A 13,923-nucleotide genomic window follows, 5' to 3' on the forward strand; every position below is an offset into this window, starting at 1 on the left:
TTTTCTCTGTAAAGTCCGCACTATTTGTGACTGAAGATATTTTCATTGCAATAGCATAGACATAAACAAACTGAAAAATGTAGGAGAGAACAAAAAAAGGGAATTTAATCATTATTTTCAAGTTGTCATTGTATTATTATTATTATGAGTATTATTACTACCTTTATTTCTCAAAAAAATGTTCACTGAATTAAAAAAAAAGCCAAGAAAATAAAAAGCCTATATGATGTGGGGATTATTTAAAGCTGAGAAAATAATATGAGAAACTGGATTCCGTAGACCTATTCCTCCAGTCAAAGCATCCTGGGAGCCATCTGTACCTTGAGCACATTAAGAAGAGAGTTGATATATATACATATGTATTTTTTTTAATTGTCAAAATGAACTCCCTCATCTGAAAGTACTTCCCAGTTTGGCTAAACAGCACATTCATGCATTTCAGCTTATGTGTAATTAAACTACCAGGGTACATACAGCAAAATTCACAATATCTACTTGCCCCATGTTCAAATATTCTGTAATGATTCTGAATATGTTTGTATCTCCCAAGACAAACTTTTGAAAAGGATTTCATAATATCCTATGAGATGCAGTTAAAAAAAATGAGTCACATATTTTTCTTGTAATTTATATGTACTTAGGACCTGTAATTTTGATAGGTCAAAACCACAGAAAGGCCTAGCAACTCAGTTTCAGTAAACTGGACTTCGAATTAAATTGCTGTTTTATTTCTTAGGTTTATGTATTCAATCTTTTAGTTGTTCATTTGTTTGCCTCTAGACTCTTTTTAATGTAAAATCATAATTGCTTTTATTCTTTAAATATTTTAAACAAAAATAAGATTAAAAGCTTGATGCTTAATATCAACTTCTTCCTGACACTAGTAAAAGAAGACTTTGTTTAAAGAAAATAGATATCTCAAAATATTTTAATTTATCACATTTTATTAGATTTGCAACATAGTCTAATTCCTTCATTTGAAAATTATGGCTCAGTCAGTGGAGCATGCAACTCCTGATCTCAGAGTTGTAAGTTCAAGCCCTATGTTGGATGTAAAGATTACTTATAAACAAAATCTTAAAAAAATAAAAAGTATTAAAAGAAAAAAAAATTACCTGCTAATATGCAAGGTTAACTATTTTATTGGATCATGGTATTTTAATAAATATTTGAAGGCTAGTAACCTAAAATTTAAATCTTTTAGAACTTTTGCAAATATAATAACCCTATCACTTTATATTTCTCCTTAGATTTGCATATTCTTTTTTTAAAAATTTTATTTATTTACTTGAGAGAGAGAGGGAGCACAAGCAGGAGGAAGGAGCAGAGGAGCAGAGGGAGAAGAAGTCTCCCCACTGAGCAGGGAGCCTGACACTGGGCTCGATCCCAGGACGCTGGGATAATGACTTAAGCTGAAAGCAGACGCTTAATCAACTGAGCCATCCAGGTACCCCTAAATTTGTCTATTCTATCAATACTTACTAAAGAATTACTATGTGGTAAGCATTGTCTTATGTACTTAAGATTGCAAAAAGGTTCATATTCTAACATTATAGTACAAGGGATAATAAATAATAAGTTAATGCATCAGATTCATAATGGCTCTGAAGACAATAGAACATGCTGATGTGGGCAAGCATGTGTAGGAACAGAGAATATATATTTTTTTTATTTAAAGATTTTACTTATTTGTCAGAGAGACAGGACCAGCAGAGGGAGTGGCAGGCAGAGGGAGAAGTAGCCTCCCTGTTGAGCAAGGGGCCTGATGCAATGTGGACTCAGTCCCAGGACCCTGGGATCATGACCTGATCTGAAGGCAGACGCTTAACCAATTGAGCCACCCAGGCGTCCCAAGGGACAAAGAGTATTTTAGATATGGAGGTCAAAGAGGTTCATGAGAAGGTGATAAACTGAAATCAGAATTTGAAGGAACCAGCATGTATTTGGTCAGAGTCTTGCAGGCTGAAGAAATAGAGCAAGGAATGGCTCTGAAATGGGAATGAGCTGAATGTGTTCAAGGGCCAGAGAGACATGCATCAAGGAAGGATGGAGTGGCCACAGGGAAGCACAGGGAGATGAAATCAGAGGAGTGGGCAGACCCAAATCATGCATGGCCACCCCGCTCTCAAGGGAAGTATGCAGTGAGAGGCTGTGGAGGGTGAGAGCATACTTCCAGATATGAAAAGATCACTTTTTCTAACACACAGATGATGGATTATGCTGTGGTTAGAAGTGAGGACGACAAGAAGTGCAAGCAGAAAAGTAAGGAGAGGATGCAGATGCCCATCAGGGGATGACAGTGGCTTGAACTAGGTGGGAGACATGAGACAAGGAAATAGATTTACTATTTGTAGGCACAGAAGGCAGAACATCCTGATGGAGAGAAGAAAGGGATGAAGGAAAAGGTATATTTTGATGGCTAGGTTGGGGGCCTAAGAAACTGGGTTGATGCCATTTCCAGGGATTGAGGAGAAACTAAGTGTGAATATGGAAATCAAGGATTCTGTCTTAGTCATGTTCTACTTGGTAATGCAGAGAAACCATTAAGAATAGCTAATATTTGTTGAATGTTCAATTTATGCCAAGCACCATTTATGTTGCTTTATGTATTATCATATTATAATATCATATCTTCATAATAATCCTATGGTTAGATATTTTACAAATGAGAAAATGGAGCCATAAAAAGGTTACCCAGAGTTGTAGAGCTTGTAAGTTGGTATACACAGAATTTGAACCCAAGCAGTCTGACTCAAGTTTGTGTTCTTATTCCCTGTGATATACCACACAGGCTCAGTGAGGAGAGCAGGACTTGAGATCTACACATTTGGAGGTCACCAGCACCCACAACAACCTTGGCATATATTTTCAACATTTTAAAACTACAATGAAGTTCATCCTTAAGCCTTGAAAATGAGATGGCTTCTGTCAGCATTTTTTTTAAGTTTTTATTTAAATTCCAGTTAGTTCACATATGATGTGATATTAATTTGAGGTGTACAATAGAGTGATTCAACACTTCCATATAACACCCGGTGCTCATCACAGCAAGTGCCCTCCTTAATCCCCTCCCCTTCTTCACCCATTTCCCCACCCGTCCTACTGTCATTAAGCAGTCACAATCAAAGGAAAGGGAGCAATGATTTCCAGAAAGGGCTTATACAACTATAATGTGATCTGATAGAAACTACTTCTCCATACAAAGAATGTGTCAACCAGGCAGGATTTGGTCATAGATGTGGAAAGTGAAAGGGAGAGACGTCCGTTAGCCCCGGCAGTGTTCGCCCAGGAGACATGAGTCAACATTTTTAGTTTCAGTGGCCACTGGCAAGACAGTTGAGCATCCTGATCTACAGTTCTCATTTCGTGGACTGGTGCTATTTAACACTTGAATCATCTCATTCATTTCCCTGTTTTCTTCTCTTCATGAATTCTCCTTATTATTATTTGCCTGCTGATACAAGACACATGACAGTGAATTCTCATTGTGAATAGACAAATGTATGGCCATGCACACATGAGTATTCTGGATACTTTGGAAATTCTGAGTATTTTTATTTGCTGATTTAATACATCCATCTCCCAAGTTTGGTTACTGTGGCAACCTCTAAAAAGTGTATCCACTTTAATTTTGCTAATAAAATTGGTTGTCTGAGATTGTAGATTAGAGGTTCCAACTCCAGACTATGGCATATTTACAACCTTAATGGTGCTTCACCTTGATGCCTCTTGAAAGACACCCGACAATCTTTTCCCTGGAGAAGCAAAAATCACTGTGATGTCACCATGAGGCTTAATATCAATACATGTATCTAAGGCATCTTGTAAATTTACCTACCTTGACAAAAGAATTAAATCTAAGTCTCTAGTCATTACTTAATTAGTCTGTAGTTAAGTGACTCTTCATATATCTTATCTCCAGTTTCCTTACATTTGACCAAATTCATCATGAAACTGATGCAATTTGGGAAATATATAACATATAATATTATGTTACATATTCAAACAAATAATACAGAGAATGTATCAAAATGTGCAAATTCATTCATATTTTTGATACGCAGTTTATGAATTAAACCAATATTTGTGGGCAGAACACCTTTCAAAGTTCTCAGAATTTCAAGAAAAATCAAATCCTAGTTGGGGTCAATCCTATTTTGCTGACTACAAGAGACTCACTTCAAATTCAAAGACACTGGTAAGTTGAAAGTAAAAGAATAGAAAAAAGACATAACATGCAAACATTAAAGAAAATAAAGCAGCTGTGGCAACATTAGTATTAGTATTCGGAACAAAAAAGGATATTTGCTAGAGGCAAAAAGGGATATTATATAACGACAAAAGGATCAATCCATTAGTAAGACATAACATTCTTAAATGTGTATGCATCAAGCAACGTGTCCATAAAATGCTGGACAAAAATATTGACAGAGTTGAAAGAAAAAGTAAACAAATCCACAATTAGAGATTCCAACACTACTCTCAGCACCTGACAAAACTGTAAAACAACACATCAGCATTACAAATGTGAGCAACGTAATCAACCAACCAGATCTAATTAATGTATATAGCATACTTTACCCAATAACAGCAAAAAGCACTTTTTTTCCCCAAAAACTAAATGAACATCCACCAAGAGGGATTGTATCCAGAACCATAAAACATACCTCAATAAATTTAAAAGAACACTTCCCAACTCATTTTATAAAGCCAATGTTACCCAGATAGCAAAACCAGACAATGACTGAACAAGATAAACCCTATTTCAAATATTCCTCTTGAACTTACATACAAAAGGAATCAACCAAATATTAGCCAACTGAATCAACCAATATATAAAAAGAATTATACACTCTGATTAAGTGGGATTTATTCCAGGTGTGAAAAGCTAATTCAACATGAAAAATTCAATCATTGTCATCCACCATATCAAATGATAAAAAAGAAAAATCGTATGACCATATTAATTGATATAAAAAACATTTGACATTCTCAAGACACATCCATGGAGGGAGAGGGAAAAACTCCAAGCAACCTAGAAACAGAAGAAATATTTCAAGTAGAGAAAGAGCATTTACAAAATTTACAGCTAACAATACACATAATGTTTAGAGACCAAACGCCTTTCCCCAAAGATGAACAAGCAAGAATGGCTCTTCTCACCATTTTTATTCAACACAGTGCTGAAAGTTCTAAGTTCAAGCATCTGCAATAAGGGGGCAAAGGGGGAATGGACAAAAGAAAGACCCCTACTTCACACCATCTAAAAACTTTAACTTAGGGGAGCCTGGGTGGCTCTGATGGTGAAGCATCTGTCTTCAGCTCAGGTCATGATCTCCAGGTCCTGGGATCGAGCCCCATGTTGGGCTCCCTGCTCTGTGGGGAGTCTGCTTCTCCTCCCTCTGCCTCTCCTCCTGCTTATGTTCTCTCTCTCTCTCTCTCTCTGTATCTCTCTGTTTCAAGTGAAAAAAAATCTTTAAAAAAATAAAAACTTTAACTTAAAATGGATCAAAAACTTAAATGTGAGAGCTAAGGTGATGGAGGAAAACATAGGTGTAAACCCTGTGAGTTTGGCTAATAAGACAATGATTTCTTAGATAGAACACAAAAAAGTACAAGCCACAAAAGATAAAATAAACTGGTTATCATCAAAATTAAAAATGTTTTACTTCAAAGGACACCATTAAGAAATTAAAAATATAGCCCACAGAATGAGAAAAAAAAATTTTTTTACAAATCATGAATCTGATAAGGCACTTGTATCTGGAATATAGAAAGAATAATTAGTACTCAATAATAAACAAATGACCCAATTTTCTTTAAATGGGCAAATGATCTCAATAGATATTTCTCCAAAGAATATACACAAAGGACAATAAATACATGAAAATATGCTCAGCATCATTAACCATCAGGAACATGCAAATCAAAACCATGAGTTACCACTTCATACTCACTAGGATGACTACAATCAACAACACAGAAAATAACATGCATTGACGAGGACACACAGACATTGGAATACCCACACAATTCTGGTGAGAATGAAGATGTTACTATTGCTTTGGGAAATCAAGTTCTTCAAATGGTTAAATATTAGAGTTACAATATGATCCAACAATTCCCACTCCAAGACATATCCAAGATAAATGAAAACATATTCACACAAAAATTGTACACATATATTCATAGCAAGATTATTCATAATAACCAAAAATGCAGACAACCCCAATGTCCACCAAATGATGAACAATGGAATGTTATTCAATCACTTTAAAAACCTGATACTCTAGGGCGCCTGGGTGGCTCAGTTGGTTAAGCGACTGCCTTCGGCTCAGGTCATGATCCTGGAGTCCCGGGATCGAGTCCCACATCGGACTCCCTGCTCGGCAGGGAGTCTGCTTCTCCCTCTGACCCTCTTCCCTCTTGTGCTCTCTATCTCTCTCATTCTCTCTCTCTCAAATAAATAAATAAATCTTTAAAAAAATAAAATAAAATAAAAATAAAATCCTGATACTCTCTCCAACATGGATGAGCCTGGAAAATATTACGCTAAGTGAAATAAGCAAATCACAAGGGACCACATAATTCATGATTCATTTGTAAGGAAGTCCCAGAATAGGTAGAACTATAAAAAGAAGAAAGTATAGTGGCTGCCTGATGCTTAGGGAATTGGAAGGACTGGGGGAGGGAGGGGTGATGGCTGGGAGTGCAGTTTCTTTTTTGGGTAATGAAAATGTCCTAAATTTGAATGTGTTAATGAATGCATAACTCCATGAATATACTAAAAGCCACGAATTGTATGTTTCAATGGGAGGGTTGTGTTTTTTTAATTTTTTACTTTAATTTCAGACAAATGGGTGAATTGTATGGTATATGAATTATATCTCAATAAAGCTATTAAAATAAAAACTAAAACTAAGCTGATTTAACAGGCAACTTCCATACGATCCAGCAACTGCAATCTTGAAATTTATCCTAGCGAAATAAAAACTTCTGTTCATACAAAAAAATTAAATGCATGTTTATAGCAGCTTTATTTGTAAAAGCCAAAAGCTAGAAACAATCCAGATGTCCTTCAATGGATGAATGGTTAAACAAGCTATGGTAACTCCTTACCAGGGAATACTATTCAGAAATAAAAAGGAAGAAATTACTGACACACATAACAGCTTATATGAACGTCAAGGGAATGATACTGAAAGAAAATCCTAAAAAGTTGCACACCATATGATTCCATTTATATAACATTCTTGAAACGACAAAGTTATAAAAATGGAGAATAATTTATTGCCTGCCAGAGTTAGGGGGGCCTGTGGAAAGGAGTAAGAGAGAGGTTGGGATGGTTATCAAAGCACAAAAGCAAGGATCCCTTTAATGATGAAACTTTGTATATTGACTCGGATGATATACTCAAGAATCTGTACTCAAGATAAAATTGTGTAGCACCAAAGATGCACACACACGTAAATATAGTAAAACTGCAATTATCTGTGAAAGATCAGTTGACCGTATCAATGTTAGTATCCTGGTTATTTGACTATACTGTCATTTGTCATTGTCATTGTTACCACTGGGGGAAACTGGGTAAAGGATACACAAGATCATCTACATCAATTATTTCAACTGCGTGTCAGTCTATAATTATCTCAAAATTAAAAGTTTACTTAAGAAATCAGAGGTAGCTGTAGAAAGAAGAGAGGACTGTGTGTGAAGTCATATGTTTTCTAGACTCTGACCTACCCCTTACTTAGCTGTGCCACCTCAAACAATTCACTTTATCATTTTAGGCTTCAGTTTTCTTGTAAGAAAAGGAAGGATTTAGATAAGATACATGGTTTCCAGGCCATATGATAATTATAATTATTTTACACCGCAAAACATTTCATAGACCCTTCCCCACTCTCCCCCACTGCTATGATCATCACTCTATTTAGGAACCACTGATGGAGATTTTCACATTAAAAAAAAATTCTATTCTGTGTGTCTCTGCTTTTATTAATTGCATAAACATCTACATACACTAGAAAAAGTATAGTGTGTCGTGAAAATGTCATTCATCTATTCTACAGAACATGTGTACAGCCTTTGTGGGTCCTAGGGCCCCTTGCTATAGCTCCTCAGCCCTATGGGGTCCGCAGTTTATGGTGCACAAATTTTAAAAGTTAGAATACAAAATCTCAAATGTCTCTTCCAGACCTAGAATTCCAAGGTACCGATTTAGATTTTTCAACCATACACATTTACACCACCAGCCACAAAGAGTTTGCATATGAATCATTTTTCCAATATGTGTAAGTACCTTATCATTATCCAAAAGACAAGTCATGAGTCAGAACTTTTTTGTGCATATCATTCCCTAAGTTGATCATGAATCTTGGGGTCCTGAAATAGGAACCACGGCCCTGAGATGTGACATTCCTGTAACATCCAGGCCATAGAAGGGACACAGCCAAATGCTGCTGAGCAACAAACACAGGGAGGGCACAGCCTCAGTTCACAGGTCACTCACAGTTTAAAACAACAGGAGAAAGCTCGTGTTTACACCTTATCCTATGGATATAGTGCTGTAGACACCAGCATCTGCCTTATGTGTTTAATCCTTAAAGAAATCCTGCTAAGTACACATTATCTCCATTTTACTGCCACTGACGCTTGAGGAGTTCATATAATTCGCCCAGATAAGTACCAGACCTTACATTTGACCTTAGTTCTCTCTAATTTTAGAGCCCACAGACCTTCTGCTGCACTGTGGCAGCTCATATGAAATTAAAAAGACTTAAAAAAAATAAAAAAAGAACTAAGGCTTCAAAAGGAGAAAAAAGCAAAAATGTACAGGCTCAGCCAAGGCACATGTCCCAGCAAGATATCATCAGTTTAGCACATTTTACTGTCAGGCATCCTGACTTCCATCTATGGGCTGAACTTATTTTTGACAGCTACATTTTGGTTGACTAATGCAACAAAAGATGAAAGAACGCCTATGACAAAATAACCTATCTTTGGCAAGGATAACACCACATTATGAGTATACAATTCCTTCCTCCCCCCCCCCAAAAAAAGAGAAGGGAAGGGAAAAAGAGAGAGAGAGACAGACGGACAGAGAGACAAAAAGAAAGAGGGAGGGAGGGAAGAAGAAAGGGAAAGCCATCCACGTAATCAATCCCTTAGTAACAATCACAGTTCTAAATATTTCCTCTAAATTATGTCTTGCTGAATCACCACAGAAATGCACAATGAAATAGAGCTGTCTATATCACCTGCTGTGACAATATATTGCTAGACATAACAAATTTATTAGGTTAAACCTCAAAATGCAGTGCGACTGACATGGTCAGCCTCTTGAACTGAGACTGGAGGCTCAGTGAGAATCTGTAAGCTTGCTTGTTTATTTCACAGTGAAGCCTGTCCACCCTTGATCCGAATACATATAGTCCAATGCACTACCGTTTGGGTAATCCCCTATTGCTCCGTGGAGCCCACTCACTCATTTGTCTTACTTGACACTGTTGGAAGGAGATGGTTGCTAATGATAGCTAACATCGACTGTGATCTTGTGCCACACAATGTCCCACACATCTTACCTACAGTAAAACATACAACAACCTAGGAAGAAAGCACTATTATTAGTATCCCTATCTGACTAAGAATGTGATGGCTTGCACAGAGAGGTAAGAAACCTGCCTCATATAATTTGCAAACAGATTCGAACCCAAGCAATTAGGCTCTGGTGCCTGCAAATTTAACGATTTGGCTGTATATTTTGCATGTCATCCTTGCGCAGGGGCCATGCTAATCTTCTCTGTATCGTTCCAATTTTAGTATATGTGCTGCTGAAGCGAGCACTTGGCTGTATATTTTGAAAGCTCTTTCCCAACTTCTGACTTCACTATTTGCCATAGCTTTTCTGCTATGTCATATGGCTGGCAATCATGAAAAAAATGAGAGATGAGTTTCCATAGTGATAGGAGGATGTAGCCCCAAGTAAGGGGCTGGTTCTTCTCCTTCAGAGAAAAGCACCTAAGGTTAGTGCTAAGTCCAAAATTTCTACACCCATTCAGCTTTGTCCTTCATGATTGAGCTCAATGTCTTATATGTAGAATACATGGTCTTCCACTAACTTGCTCTCACCAGGTCCTTATTCAAACCTAAGAACAGAGAATCCTTAGATTAAGCTGGAGGACCCAGAGAACAAAGAAGATCATGAGGTTGATGGAAATCCATGGTTTCTCTATTGTGAAGTGAAACAATAAAAGGCTATTTTCAAATTCAATCTGACAATTCAAAATGCATGTACAGGAAGGCAATGATTCATTTTTTCCCTCCCTTGGAGCTGCTTCCAAGCCCTTGAAAAGAGAAAGGACAGAAAAATGGGGTCAAAGAGATTGTCTGGCATGGTATACCATCCATTGTTTTCAGTAAGTAGACAGTAAAATTTATTTTCTAAAAGAAAGGGGCACTATCAAATCTATACAAAAATAAATTTTTAAAAAGTTACAAAATATATTGATGGGCGTATCTCTCTAAGTTTAGCTTAGAAATGGTGCAAATAACTTCTTACATGAGAGAAAAAGGATGAATTGTAAGTTATGTCAAACCTCAGAGATATCCTTTCTCAAGGCTGAGTGAGGATGAGAGGTTTTTTGAGCAAAGGCGGGAAAGAGAAGAACCACCTACTACATTGGCATGCTTTACATACATTTCTTTTTATCCTCAGTCAATATTCTGAAGTATTATCATGCCTGTTACAGATGAGAAAAATGAGAGTCAGAGATGTTAATAAGCTTCCCACACAGGAAAAAACATCTGTTTTCCTCCCTACCCCACACTTTCCAGCACTATGGAGCCCCCTGACATGGACTTCTTCACTATAAAACCAAGGAGCAGAGAAACGAGAGCATTAATGTGTTTTTCAAAGTTTATTGAAAACCTGGAAGGTATCTTTCAGAGAGTATTGCATTCATTCATTCAAAAAATATCTACTGGACATGAGATTTTTTTCAAAGCAAGCTCTAATGAAATAGGAGTGACCCCTATTCTCCCAGATATAACATGGTATACGGAATAGAGAAAACTAAACACATAATTACAATAAAGTATTAAGGAGGTTTATAGCAAGAACACCACACCAGGATGGGGGAGGTCAGAGAAAGATTCCTAGAAGCAGTAGCAGCTCACTCAACTCCTGACTACTCAGTACATATTAGCTAGTTGGGACCATGGAAGCAGTTGACATCAATACAGGAAAGAGAGTGAGTCACAGTGGCAAGTTTGAAATGACAAGGTTTGCATCCATTTGAAGAATGTAAGAGGTCATTGTACGTCCACCATAGGGGTGAAAGAAGTTAAAAGAACTGATGGCTGAGAAGGTGGGCAGGGAGCAGGTTATTCAAGAACCACATCAAGAAACTTGGACATTAACCTGAAAAATGGAAGACACTGAATAATGCTCAGATGAGAATAAGCATTCTGGCAACAGCATAACAAATGATTTTATGGAAAAAAAGTTGGAAACAGCTTAAGAGTTTTCTGAGTACTCTAGGTATGAGAAGATGGTGGATTGGGCAAGGATGGTTGGGAGAAAACTGGAGAGATTCACAATTTCTTTAAAAGAAAAAACACAGAACCTGGTGATGGACAGGATGTAGAATATAAGGAGGTGAAGAGTGTTCAAAAATAATGTCTAGGTGTCTGGCTTGGGCAACTGGATAAATCTGCCTATCCTAAACATTTTATATAAATGCAATTATACAATACCTGGTCTTTTGTGAATATCTTCTTTCATTTAGCTTTATGTTTTCAAGGTTCATCCATGTTCTAACATGTATCAATGATTCATCCTTTTGTATTGACAAATAATATTACACTATGGACAACCACATTTTGTTTATCTTTTCATCAGTAAATGGGTATTTGGATTGTTTCCACTTTGTGACTCTTATGTATGATGCTCCTATAAATCTTTTTGTGAAAGTAGTGTGTGGAAATGTTTTCATTTATCTTGCCATATACATAGAAGTCAAATCACTGGGTCATTTGGAACTCTAGGTTAACCATGTAGAGGCCAAAAGGTTGTCCAAAGTGGCTGCACCATTTGACATGCCCATCAGCAATGCAGGATTATTCAAATTTCTCCACATATAGACCAACATTTGTTGTTGTTGGGTTTTGACTGTAGCTATCCTAGTGGGTATTAAATGGCATTTTAATGTAGTTTTGATTTGCATTTCAAAGGTAACTAATGATGTTAACTATACTTCCATGTGCTTATATTCTTTTGGAGAAATGTACATTCAACTTTTTCCCTTTTAAAATCTGAGTTATCTTTTTATTGTTGAGTTAAAAGTTTATTTATATATTCTGCATCATAGATCCATCAAAAATAATTGGCAAATATTTTCTTTAATTTGTAGAGTTTGGTATTTTTTTATATTCTTCATAGTGTTCACTGAAGGAAAAAGTGTTTTTGTAATTTTAATAGAACACAGCTTATATATTTTTTAACATTTTGCTTATGATTTTGGTTAAGAAAATATTGCCTAACATAGGGCATGAATATTCTCAAGTTTTCCTTCAAGTTTTATAAGTTTAGCTCTTACATTTAGGTCTATAATCCATTTTGAGTTATATTATAGATAGAGGATAGATAGATGGTAGCTAGATACATAAATCACATATATATCAGATCTTCCTTATCCATTTGTTATCAGTGGATGCTTAGGTTGCTTCTGTATCTCGGCTATTGTCAAAAATGCTGCAGTAAACATAAGGGTGCATATATCTTTTCAAATTAGTGTTTTCATTTTCTTTGGGTAAATACTCAGTAGTGGAATTACTGGATCATATGGCATTTCCACCTTTAGTTTCTAGAGAAACCTCCATACTGCTTTCCACAGTGGCTGTACCAATTTACATTCCCACCAATAATATATAAGAATTCCTGTTTCTCCACATCTTTGTCAACACGTGTTACTTTCATCTTTTTATTTTAGCCATTCTGACAGGTGTAAGGTGATATCTCATTGTGGTTTTAACTTGCATTTTCCTGATGATTAGTGATATTGAGAATCTTATATATTTGTAAAAATGTCTATTCAGGTCCTCTGCCCATTTCTTAATCAGACTGTTTGGTTTTTTTGTGTGTGTATGTTTGTGTGTGTTGAGTTGTATAAATTCCTAATACATTTTGGGTATTAACCTCTTATCAGATATGTCATTTGTAAATGTCTTCTCACATTCAGTAGGTTGTTTTTTTGCTTTGTTGATAGTTTTCTTCACTGTAAAAATACAGAGAACAAACTGATGGTTGCCAGGAGGAAGTGGATGGGGAGATGGGTAAAATGGGTGAATGGGAGAGGGAGAAGCAGGCTTCCAGTTATGGAATGAATAAATCTGGGGACAAAAATTGGGGAATGTAATTGATGATACTATAATAGCATTGTATAGTGACAGATGGTAGGTACACTTATGGTAAGCATAGCATAACATATAGAGATGTTGAATCACAGTGTTGCACACCTGAAACTAATGCAACATTGGGTGTCAACTATACTCAAATTAAAAAAAAAGATTAAATAAAATGAGTGGGCACCGGGTGGCTCAGTCTGTTGAGCCTCAGACCCTTGATTTTGGCTCAGTCATGATTATGGGGTCCTAGGATCGGGCCCCGCATTGAGCTCCACACTCAGCTGGAGTCTGTTTCTCCCTCTGCCTCTCCCCCTTGTCATGCACTCTCTCTCTCTTGTCAAATACACAAATAAAATCTTTTTTTAAATTAAAAATAATTAATTAAATAAAACTATAAAAATAAAGGGCCTGTAGCACCTGGGGATTAATAAAATCATACAGGTTTCCATGATAAACCCTTATCTGGAATCTTGATTTGTATCATGCAGAGATACAAATGTAAGAAATCAGCAGTAA

At 36.4% G+C, this 13,923-nt stretch overlaps 1 non-coding gene across 1 annotated transcript; it reads right to left on the bottom strand.

The window, feature by feature from the left end:
* Positions 1-9,739: 9,739 nt before the first annotated feature.
* Positions 9,740-9,846, bottom strand: LOC114220956 (U6 spliceosomal RNA). Its single transcript, XR_003611663.1, has one exon. It is a non-coding gene; the product is annotated as a U6 spliceosomal RNA (small nuclear RNA).
* Between the last annotated feature and the right edge of the window lie 4,077 nt (positions 9,847-13,923).

This window comes from Eumetopias jubatus, unplaced genomic scaffold (assembly GCF_037043125.1).
Source record: "Eumetopias jubatus isolate StellerSeaLion01/CBP00866 unplaced genomic scaffold, mEumJub1_p1.0 scaffold_4, whole genome shotgun sequence".
In the NCBI taxonomy this organism is placed as follows: domain Eukaryota; kingdom Metazoa; phylum Chordata; class Mammalia; order Carnivora; family Otariidae; genus Eumetopias; species Eumetopias jubatus.